Raw genomic sequence first — 11,335 nt, 5'->3', positions numbered from 1 at the left:
GTGAGTCTACTTCTCCCTCTTCTTCTGCTTGCCACTCCCCCTTCTTGTACTCTCAGTCAGATAAATAAAATCTTAAAAAAATAACCCACTCTCAATCCAGCATATGGAGAGGTACACACCAGTGATATTCACATAGTGTCTTGTGTGTGTTTCTCCCCAACTAGACTGCAAGCTCCATGAGATCAGAAGAGTGCCATATTCTCCAGGTCAGGTCCCACAGTGCTGGGCACATGATAATGATAGTGAAGAAAAACCTGACATGTTTCTGGAACTGATGCTATTAGTGTACTACCAGAGGAAGAGGCAGGACCTTCTAGGCTCCAGGAACCACCTACGGTCCACAGCTCAGTGACTCAACATAGGGGCCTTTGGAACTGAGTATCTGCAACCCATCCGTGACATCATAGTAGGGAAAAGGGCCTTCAGGCCCCTTGACTTCCATGGATTCAAAGATTCCACACTGCAAGAGGTGGAAAAGAAAATTCCCCCTTCTCTCCAATTACATTTTTCCTCTCATCTCCTCCTACATTTCAGTTTCTAGCCCAGACTGTATAAAAGAGTGAGTCTGACTGATTCTCCCACTTAGAGGTGTGTATTGGGAGAGAGGGTGTGTGGGAGGTTCTAATCCTCCAGCCTGAAGAATCAGACTTCTCCTTATCCTTCACCCTCTACTCCCTTCCCTGAAAACTTCTCTGACTCACTGATATTTCTAGTTACCAACTCCCTCCTGCCCTAGCTTTCAATTTCTCCATTTCTCCTCTTTTTAGAGAAAATGAAGAGACACCCTGTTGTAGAATCCATCTCTAAGTCCTTACTCCTGGAGGAAGACAACTTCCTTCAGAAAGAGGCAGAGTGAGTATTGTATTTGGATGGGGGTGGGGTGGGGCTCTGTCTTTGAATTTTCTTTGTTTCTCTTTCAACTGATTTGAATTTCCCCCCTTTTAGGAAAGCCAGGCACCCCAAGGGATCAAGATGGGAGGCGAAGGGAAGCCTAAGGGCTCTGCCCCCTCACCTACTGGGGAATAAGTTCTGCTTCTCTGTGCTCCCTGTCCCTGAGCCCTGCCTCTGTGGGTGTAGTCTAAGGACCAAAGCAGTGCTGCACCCCCGGCCCCCTCCAGTTTCCCGCCCAGCCTCTCAGGTGCTCCCTAGCTTGTCAGCAGGGAAGAAACAGCTGTCTCCTCCAGTGATTATCTTGAGGGCTCAACTCTCCCAGAGTTCCCCAAAGCCCAAGGACAAGGCCAAGGCCAAGTCGCAGCTCCTATCTTGGGATGGGTCAAGAACTTCCTGCAATGCCATACCACTACGCAAGCTGGTACCCATGGGTGTGTGGCCCCAGGGACTTCTTGACCCACTCCCCCAGTCCTTGCCAGATAAATTACTGCATACTATATCCCATTGGGAGGGAGCCATCTCCCCAGCCAAGGAGCCATCTCTCCAATGATACTACTTGTGGGGTGTGACAAACCCCAGTCCTCTAAATCATTCTTGTTTAAATAAAAACGTATTTAGTAAATTGTGGTCTTTCTTTCATATCTCCTGAAACCACAGTAACTGTCTGAACTGAGAATATATTTTATCTTCTCATTCTACTCCCACTTGGGTTTTCCAGGGTCCTGATCTTATAATTAATTGAGGGTGTTAATATTTTTTTCAGGTATGGCTGCCTGTTAACTGGTATATCAGGGATACTGTGGCCCTCCGATTTTTTTCTGTAGTGTCCAGTTCCAGTGGGTCATGGAGTTAGAACTACCTGAGTTCAATTTCCATAAACCTATAAACCCTGGTGGAATTTTGGCTGGAATTATATTGAATCTATATATCAGTCTGGTGAGAACTGATATCATTAAAATATGAGTCTTCCTATTCCTGAACATGGTATATCACTCCATTTATTTAGGTGCTTAAATTCTCTCAGTAATGGCTTGTAGTTTCAGTGTAGAGGTCTTGCCCATTTTTCATTACATTTGTTTCTGGGCATTGGATAAGTTTCACGGCTGCTGTAAATTATACTTTTTATAAGGAATGTTTCTAAGTGCTGGCGATGGGTAGTGTGGGAAGGAGAGCCTGTGCAACACCAACCTTCATCTTTTTTTCTATAAAAATGGCTTTATTGAGATATAATTCACATACTATACAATTCACCCATTAAAAGTGTACATTTCAAGGGTCATTAATATATTCACAGAAATGTGTGATTATCATCACAATCAATTTTAGAACATTTTATCATTTTGCAAAGAAACCATAGACCTTTTAGTTGTTATCCATCTACTACTGCATTGCTTTTCATAATCTTATTTTCTATTTTTTGTTGCTGGTATAAAAAAATATAATTCAACTGAGTTTTACACTTGGATTTAAAGACTTGGTTAGACATACCTATTCTAGTAGTTTGTAGATTCTTTTGGGTTTACTATGTACAACTTCATGTCATCTGTGATTAATATTTTGACTTTCCCCTTCCCAAACTTTAAGCCTTTTATTTCTTTTTCTTGTATCATTGTCCTGGGTAGGACATCTAATGCAATGTCGAGTTGAAATGTTGAAGTGGACAGCCATTATCTTGTCCTGATCTAAAGGGTGAAACTTACTATTTCATCATTAAACATAAGGATTGCTATAGGGTTTTGTTTTATCTGTAAATAGTCTTTTTCAGGATGTTCCTTAAAGTTTACTAAGTGTTTTTATCATGAATTGGCCACTGGAGTTCAAATCTTGAATCTTCCACTTATTAGTCATTCTACTTTGGGGAAGTTGTTGACCTTCTTTGAGCCTGATTCTCTATCTTAAATTGGGGGAAGGAATTTCTATCTTAAAGTTTCTTGCAAAGTTGAGAATATTTATAAATAACACCCAATCTACAGCAGGCACTCAACTAAGTGCCTGGTGTTACACTATACATTTTTTTTTATCATTCTCCTCCCATTGTATATATGCCCCATGAAGGTTTGCTTTGTCTCTTTTGTTCCATGCTGTATCCCTAGTTCCCTAGTATATAGAACCGTACCCGAAATAGATAAATTGCTTCAGGCAAGAAATTTTTGATTAATCAATGTCATTTCTCTCTTTTCTAGAACGCTATGACTATGAATCATGGTTCTAGGGCCTGGAATTATACTTGCCCCTAGAGAATCACATAGTTCTCTTGGTCACTTCCAAAGTTCAGTGCCAACTATCCTTCTGACCTTTAAAAAATGTCATGTTTTCCCCTTCAAGGTTATTTAATCAATATCTGCAATCCCTTCCTCCCCAACTTGCTCTACATCAATGATAGAAGCCTGGGGTTGAGTCCCAGTCTTCCCAGGTGCATGCACAGCAGTGGGTAAGCCCCTCCCCATTAGTCTCTTAGACCTTAGAGATTTTCTCCAGTTGTGGTTCCAGTGCAGATGTGATGCTTGTGGCCATGTAAATCTCTGAGGAATCTGCTTTGCTTTATCAAAATCTCTCCTGAGAGCAGTGAACAAACCAGGTATGTGAAGAACCTTCTAGACTCCCCACAAGTTCTGAAATCCGGGAGATGAATGAAGAATTTGTAGCCTGAGGGATGAAGATCAGAACAGGGACACCTCCAGGCACTCCCCAATGCCACCTCCCTTAAGTTCACATCAGTTCTTCCAGAACACACCCTTCTCTGTCCTAGGATGCCTTTTCTTTGCCACCAAATCCTTTTTATCCTCTAGATCAAGAATTCTCAACCTTGGCACCACTGACTTTTTGTACTAGACAGTTCTTTGATGTGGGGGCTGCCCTGTGCTTTGTAGGACATTTAGCAGCATCCCTGACTTCTAGCTAGTAGGTGCTTGTAGTTATGATAGTGCATGTGGAGTTATGATAACCAAAAATGTCCTCAGACAATGCTAAATGGTCCCTGGAAGGTAAAATTGTTCCTGGTTGAGAACCACTGCTCCAGATGATCTTTCTAAAGTCCCCTTTTCATCAATGTCTTCTCAGCTCAAGTTGTCTCTTCCTTGGCCAGTTTCCTTTCCAGCTTATACTCATCCCCTCTCCTCTGAAATCTGAGTCAGTCTGAGCCAGAGCTGCCACCATGCCAGGTGAGAATAGAGTCCAACACTTACAGAGCACCTACCCCCTGCTGTTGCACAAATTATCTGATGGCAATCCTTGCAATAGCCTTGTGAGTAAGTAGATGTATGGATTTCTCCATGTTTCAGATGGTACTCAGAGAGGTAAAGTCACTTGTCCAAGGTCACACAGTTGGTAAGTCGTGGACTGGGAATTCAAATCCAGGCTGTTTGCTCACAAGATCATAAACTATTTACTCTATACCACTAGATATTTCTTCAATTGTTTCATTTATGTTCATCTACTTCCAGACTGGACCAAAAACCCTGATGGCATTTGTGGATGCCCCACAGTGTTGAGCCACAGGGGCAGGAGGGTCCAGTACGACCTTAGTCCTTGACTTCCTGCTATTATGGGGTTTGAGGCATTCTAATAAGAGTGTGTGCTGGTAAAACTGAGGATTAAGCAGAAGAATAATCTCAATTTGAAGCTTAAATGTATATTCACAAAATGCATTTAGTATAGGTGCACATCTCAATGAACTTTCACAAACGGAACACACTTGTATAACCTGATCAAGAATCAGATCGGCAGGGGTGACTGGTGGCTTAGTTGGTTAAGAGTTAAGCGTCTGCCTTCAACTTGGGTCATGATTTCTGGTCCTGGGATCCAGTTCCATGTTGGAGTGGAGTTCTGCTTCTCCTCTCCCTCTGTGTGTATGTGCGCTCTCTCTCTTTCTCTCTCACAAACAAACAAACAAACAAACAAACAAATAAATAAAAATCAGATCACCATCAGCCCAGAAGCTTCCCTCCTACTCCCTTCTCATCCTTTTTTGAAGTAACTATTATCTAGCCTTCTGATAGCATAGATTCCTTTTGCCTCTCTTTGAACTCTTAATAAATGGAAACATGCAATATGTACTCCTTTGTGTCTGGTTTCTTTTGCCCAGTATTGTCTGTGAGAATCATTCATGTTGTATATAGCAACAGTTTGTTCTTTTCCTTTTCTCTGTAGTATTCTGTTAGATGCCTATACCAGTTGATTTATTCATTCTACTAATAGTGGACTTAGTTGTTTCTAGTTTGGGGCTATTGTGAAGACTGCTGCTATGAGCATTATTGTATATGTCCTTTGGTGAACACAGTATACATTTCTGTTGGGGCAATGCCTACCTATGGGATTGCTGGCTCATGGGTATACATGCTTTAGCTTCAGTAGACACCGAAATTTTCCCAAAGTTTTTGCATTTGGAGATTTTTAGAGCCATACTTAACTCCCCCCACTCCCTTGCTTTTCTGAAGAGATTGGAGGAAAGGAGTGGTATGGCTTTTGTGGAATCTTCTAGGTGACCACCATACTAAGAACCTCTTTATAGGAAAATAGTATCAGAGATGAAAAGGACAGTACAGATCCCAAGTCCAAGAATCTTTCTGCATAGGGAGAAACAGGCTCAGAGACAGGAGTTGCCTGGTTCAAGGTGGCATGGTTCTAGCCTGGTCTAGAAGCCAAGTTTCTAGACTCTGGATACCATTTTGTCTTTTGAGTAACTGACGTCCTGATGGTCATCTGGAAGGTGATGGAGTGGAACTAGATGCACCATTGGACCCACCAGGATTGTATGTGAAGCATGTGGGGGCGGTGGGACCGGTGAGCTGTCTTGCTTCCTATATTTTCCTTGAGCCTGGGCTGAAGCCAAGGAAAATAGAAGCCTGGCTGCTCCTTCCACCAGGGGAAGTCAAAGTGAGGGGCTTTACAATTAGAGTCTGGAAAATCTTCCACCTCATGGCCTCCTCCCCACCCCCACCCCCCAATCCAGGGAGAGGACTGGGGGAAGGGCTCTGCTGGCAATAGGGACAGGGTTCCAGAGTCTGGAAACAAGATGGGCTTCTCCCTCAAGGGGCTCACAATCTTGGGTAAAACCAGACAGACCTTGGGCGCAGAGCAAAACCCATTTATTACACACTGAAATTCCATCCACTAGGAACCTGGCGGGAGCCCTGAGCCAACCTGAACGGAAACTGCTAAGCCTGCACTACCGCCAGCTCCGGTCTCAATCCTTACCTGGTGCCCCAGACCCACCCCTATTCCCGCAGCTCTGAAACTTACTTAGCCTGGTCCCCCGCCCCACCTTCCATCTTCAGAAAAGCGGTTTAAGCAGACAATCTGGAAGGGATAGGAAACGTTCCCCACCTTGCGCCAACTTCCCTTACCTCACACTCCCTCCCCAGACCCACAGGTCCCCATCGGATCCTTGAGACATAAGGGAAGGATGAAAGAACGATTGCTTCTCTTTGCAAACTCTTTTGGCAACCCCCCTTCCCTCCCCAACCGTCTGCCTTCTCGCCCCGGCTCCCGCGCCGGGCTGGGGCGCCAACTAAATCTGATCAAAATGCAATTGCCAAGTCGTTAAGGTATTTGAATTTAAAAAAAAAAAAAAAAAAACACAACTCCCGAGAAAGAAAGTATTTGATGGCTAATAATCTCATTTCAATATAATGGGACCTTCTTCTGCAGAGAGCAAGACAGGTTAAGAGATATAATTATGACTTTGCAAACTCTCTCCCAAGCGCGGGAGACGCGCTGACAGGTCTGCGCGCTGCTGCGCCCGACTCCGCTCGCTCCGAGGGGAGACGCTTTGTCTGCAGGGCCCGTTAAAGAGACACGGTCCCTTTTCCCCCCTCGGCCTACATTGCAATTTAACTGTCAGCCGCGTCTTCGCCCCTGGATCGGTGTCGGAGTCCCACGCGAGGGTCTGGGTGGAGTGGGAGAGGGAGACCGGACTGAAAGGAGGAAAGGAAGAGAGCTAGGTGCTGACATGTCAAACGCTGCCCGGGGAACCGGGAGCTGGGCTTTCAAACCCGCTCCCTCGGGGCTCTTTAAGGTCACGTCTGCACCGCAGGGTCTGGGAGGAGCGATGATAGGGGTTGGGGAGAGATTTCAGCAGTGCAGATAGATCGTCCATCTTCATAGTGGGCCTTTTTGAAGGATCTCAAAGGAACGGAATCCTTCCTCGCAGAATTGCTTGGTTTCAGCTGATGGAAAGGTATCAATTAGGGAAGTGATGGGGGTGGCGCCCTTCATGGCCACTTTCAAACCCCCCCCCCCCACTCTAAGCAAACTTTCCCCCTCTCTTTACTTCAATGGGAGAAAAATAGCCATTTGGAGCCCAGATAGGAAATCCTCAAGGAATGGGTACTTTTCTTGGTTTTATATCTCGCCCCGTCACAAAAGTTCGAGAAAGGAAATCTCCGATGCGGTGTATACGTGTGTGTTTGGGGAGGCGGGTGGAGGCAAGCGAAAGATCTGATGCCGTTCAGGTGGAGAGGCATCTTGGGGCAAAATCAAGGCCAGGAGCTCCAGAGGTGTTTGAGCCCCGGCATCCATGGAGCTGCGGGCGCAGCGGCGCCGACGAACCCAGGGCGCCGACTTGCAAGTGTGGCAAGCGTGTGTGCACTTGAGTGCGCCTGTGTGTGAGTACGGCTCCCAGGAGAGCGCTAGGCTCCCGACGCAAAGAGGTGAAAAGCCGAGGCAGCACGCACGAAAGACAGACCGACAGACCAACACGCACGTCCCGAGGAAAGGAGCTGAGGTTAAACGGAGCCGGAGGCCATTGGGGTCCCCCGTCTTCGCTTCGCAGCTCCCCGATTCTCGCGAACCTGATGGGAGCTTTGCTCTAGGCATTCCCGGCCGCTCTCTGCACAGCCCACCTTTGCAGTGAAGGAATTCGGAGGAAGCGGGTGTGCCACGAGCCCTCCCCAACACTCCAACCCCCAAGCTCCAGGCCCCTCGAACGGTGGCCCGCCAGCGGGGAGACCCAGGTGAATCTCTGGGCCGCTCTGATCTGCTGGGCAGCCAGGCCAGCGAACTCAGGCCACTCGACGCAGCGACCGCTTCTCAAGTTGATGAGGCTACATATCCCGGGTCCCCGGATTCCCTCCGACCCTTGTGCCCCGGGCAGGGACTGTTTGCACGCCAGCCACGGAGACTCCCCAGAGTCATTCGCGCAGCAATAAAAACGAGGTTGGCGCTGTCACGTCCTGCGTGCACCGTACTCCCAGCATCGTATCCTCGAAGTGGGGTTTGGATGCGAGCGTGGTCATCTTCCGTCGCCCGTCGGCTCCCCCTGGCGGCCCCGGACGCAGGTCTTCCCGGCCGCCAAAGACCTGGGGAGGACGAGGCCTCGGGAGAGAGCCAATGCTCACCTGGTTGGGCTGGGCAGAGCACCCTGCGGTCCAGCACACTACCCCTTCGGCTTCGTCGGGCCCGCGCTGACCTTACTGTGCTGTGGCGCCCCTAGCTTCCCCGACGGCGCACCGCAGGATGGGAAGGGGACACATCTGGAAGCAGCATCTCCCCCCACCCCCCACCTCCATCCAAGATCCATTCACTAGGCAGTATTTGCCAGGCGGGTTTCTGACACCCCTTGCCATTTTGTCTCGGTGTTTAATGATCCCAGGACTAAAGCCAGGCGCGCGGCCGCTGCAGGGGAGCGATGCGGACAGGAACCATGTGGCCGCGAGGGCGCGGGACTCGGCTGGGGCTCCCGGGGTGGCGCTCCGGGGCGGGGGCCTGGCCCGGTGGGGGGCGCCGGGGACGGCGGGCGCGGGCCGGGCGCGCCGCCGGCGGGGTCAGGGGCGAAGGGGCAGGCGGAGGGCAGCGCGCGGGGAGCCGGCGCGGCGGCTCGGGTTACCTCGGCCCGGCCCTCCCACCCGCAGCTCGGGCGCGGGGGCCGGGGCGGACTCGGGCCGTCTCCCGCTGTTTGCATTTCTCTGGCAGGCGGCGGGGCTTGGGTTGAAAGGAATCGCCTCCATTTGGAACGTTGTTTATTTTTCTTAACTAGCCAGAGCCGACAGACGACCTCGAGAGCACGGCGGCCGGACTCGGCCGAGCCCTCGCTGGGAAAGGGGTCAAGACAAGGGGCGGCCCGACGAAAGGGCGCTGCAAGCCCCCGCCACGGGAATGCGTCCGCCCCCGCCCCCCCCCCCCCCCGCGGCCGGGTGGGGGAAGGGTCGCGGTGGGGCGGAGAATGACTTTCTAAAAAATACTTCCCTCTGTCGCGGTTACCTTAGCTTTGACCTTGCACAAGGCTGGGCGGCGAAGCGGTTAAGCTTTCCGGCTTCGGCGTCCGGGCGCCTTGGATTTCAGTTCCGTTTCCTCCAATTTTAGCTCTGTGACCTTGAGCGAGGCGTCTCTGTGCCTCAGTTTCCTCGATTCTCAAATGACTATAACGTAGTGCTTAGCTCATTTGGTTGTTGGAAGGACTGAATGAGATCATTCACCTAAACCCTTAGCGCAGGCCCTGGAACTTGCCTAGAGCTTAGGAGGGGCTAGCCCCTCTTGTGGGGGCTGTGGGTGTTTGTGGTGCTCTGGCCAAGCGAGGGTGGATGGGGTGGGGGCAGCCAGCAAGTGCGCGGCCCACAGGGAAGGGGCTAGAGCTGGAGGCTCACGACTCTCAAGCTCTGGGGAAAGGTGCGGGCTGGGGAGAGTTCTGAGCGTTTTGACATGAAATGAATAAAATGCAAATGATATTCAAAGCAAGATGCTAATGAGGATCTATTCTTTGAGCGTCCACAGCCCCGGCAGTGCCCAGAACAGTGGCGGAGCTGGTGTGAACTCAAGCATGGGCAGGGTCCAGCAGCCTAGGTCTCGGGTGTGTGTGTGTGTGTGCCAGGGTGAGTGTGTGAGTGTCGGCGCGCGCCTGCTCCGGAATGTGCGTAGCCGGCTCCGGGTGTGCTCGCGCCGTCATGAAAATGAGGTCAGGGAAGGTCGTTCCACTCTGCAGCATAAATCAAGGAGGAAAGGAGAATGGATGTGAGAGACAGTCCCTGGAGACCGCCCCGAGAGAGGCAGAGCGAGGGAAGAGGGAGGGGGGAAAAGTTCTGCGGAGAATAGGGGAGAAGCTGGTCCAGGCAATCTCCCACCCCGCGCTTGTAGCCCGGTGGCGGGTCCCTTCGCGGAGCACCCGCGCCTAGAACCCAGCCGAGGTCGTGCCTTTTATCCCCCATCCTCCTCCCCAGGTTCCCGGGGATCTTTTCCTCTTCCCCGCCCCGATTTAAACGTTCCTCGTCTACGCGCTCTTTGTGTGAACACTGAAGCTCCGTGCACCCAGCCTGCTCAGGAGCTTGTAGGTGCCCACGTGCACACCTCAGTGGCACACAAAATCGCACACTTGTTACTCGCGCGGACAACCTCCGGGGCTCGCCGTCAGACGTTCCGGAACCGGCTGCCATCCGCTGTCCTCCCTCTACGCCCTCGCTCCATGCGGTTTGCCTCCCGGGTCTCGCCAACACCGCTGCGCGCGGGCCCCACTCGCTCTTCGCCTTCCGCCCGCCGCGGGAAGAGCGCGGTTCTCCGGGCCGGTGTTTCCCTGCGCGTATCCTGTGACCCTAGCCGGAAATTCCCGAGGCTCGAGCCGCCCTGGGCCGGAACCGAGACACAAATCCCGGGCGACCCGGCTCTCAGGCGAAGAGGGAAGAGCGTGCAGCAATCCGAGATGGAGGAGAGCGAGGGAGAGGGACCTCTCTGACCTCTTTCTTGCTTCTTGGAGACTTAAGGGCCAGAGGGCTGAATGGGGGTAGGGGACAGTGAAGAGACCACCCGCCTCCCCTTGGAACCTCTAGCTCCCAGAGCACTTTGCTCTCTGCTGGCACGATGGCTGCCTCCAAAACTGGAAAGTGAGAAGCGAAGAGGATGGACTGAGCCCAGGGTCTGCGCTTTGGGACCAGATCAGATTTACTTCCCATCGCACTCTCTCTGTGGCAATGAGTAAGAACAGTGATGATCCCTAAGGACCTGGACAGTAGGCACTAAATAGGTGCACACTAATATAGTGAATGAAATGTCCAAAAAGCTGTCACCACCATGACTGTTCCTGAGCCTCCACATTTTGTAGATTAATTCATTAAGTCGTGAATTTATTCAACAAATATTGATTAAGCTCTGACTCACAGAGAAACAGGATGCCAAGAGCCTGGCCCTCTGGGCACTTCCATTCTCCTGGGACAGAAAGACAGGAAACAGATAGCCTCGAACCCATCATATGAAGTTAGGCAGAGGAGCCCTCCGCGGGGAGAATGAAAGATTATACTGGATTGGAGAGAGCCTCTCTGGGGAGGAGGCAGAGGCCTGAATGAAATAACAGAACGAGCCATGCACACTTCTGGGGACAGAGTCCCAGGCAAAGGGTGTGGGAAGCCTGGGGTACAGCCTGGCAGGGAGGAGAGAGGAAGGAGGTGAAATGGAAGGTCAGGCCCCGCTTCATAGGTCATGGTGTGGAGTTTGGGATTATAGACCAGGCGTGATTTCGGAG

General features: G+C 50.6%; 1 long non-coding RNA gene across 1 annotated transcript; it reads right to left on the bottom strand.

Moving 5' to 3' along the window:
* Positions 1-9,554: 9,554 nt before the first annotated feature.
* Positions 9,555-10,390, bottom strand: LOC309865485. Its single transcript, XR_014312131.1, has 2 exons — positions 10,216-10,390; positions 9,555-9,802 (listed from the first exon to the last, which is right to left on the bottom strand). It is a non-coding gene; the product is annotated as an uncharacterized lncRNA (long non-coding RNA).
* Between the last annotated feature and the right edge of the window lie 945 nt (positions 10,391-11,335).

The sequence above is a fragment of the Mustela nivalis genome (genome assembly GCF_964662115.1).
Source record: "Mustela nivalis genome assembly, chromosome: 5".
Taxonomy (NCBI): domain Eukaryota; kingdom Metazoa; phylum Chordata; class Mammalia; order Carnivora; family Mustelidae; genus Mustela; species Mustela nivalis.
This window is presented reverse-complemented; position numbering and strand designations above follow the sequence as displayed.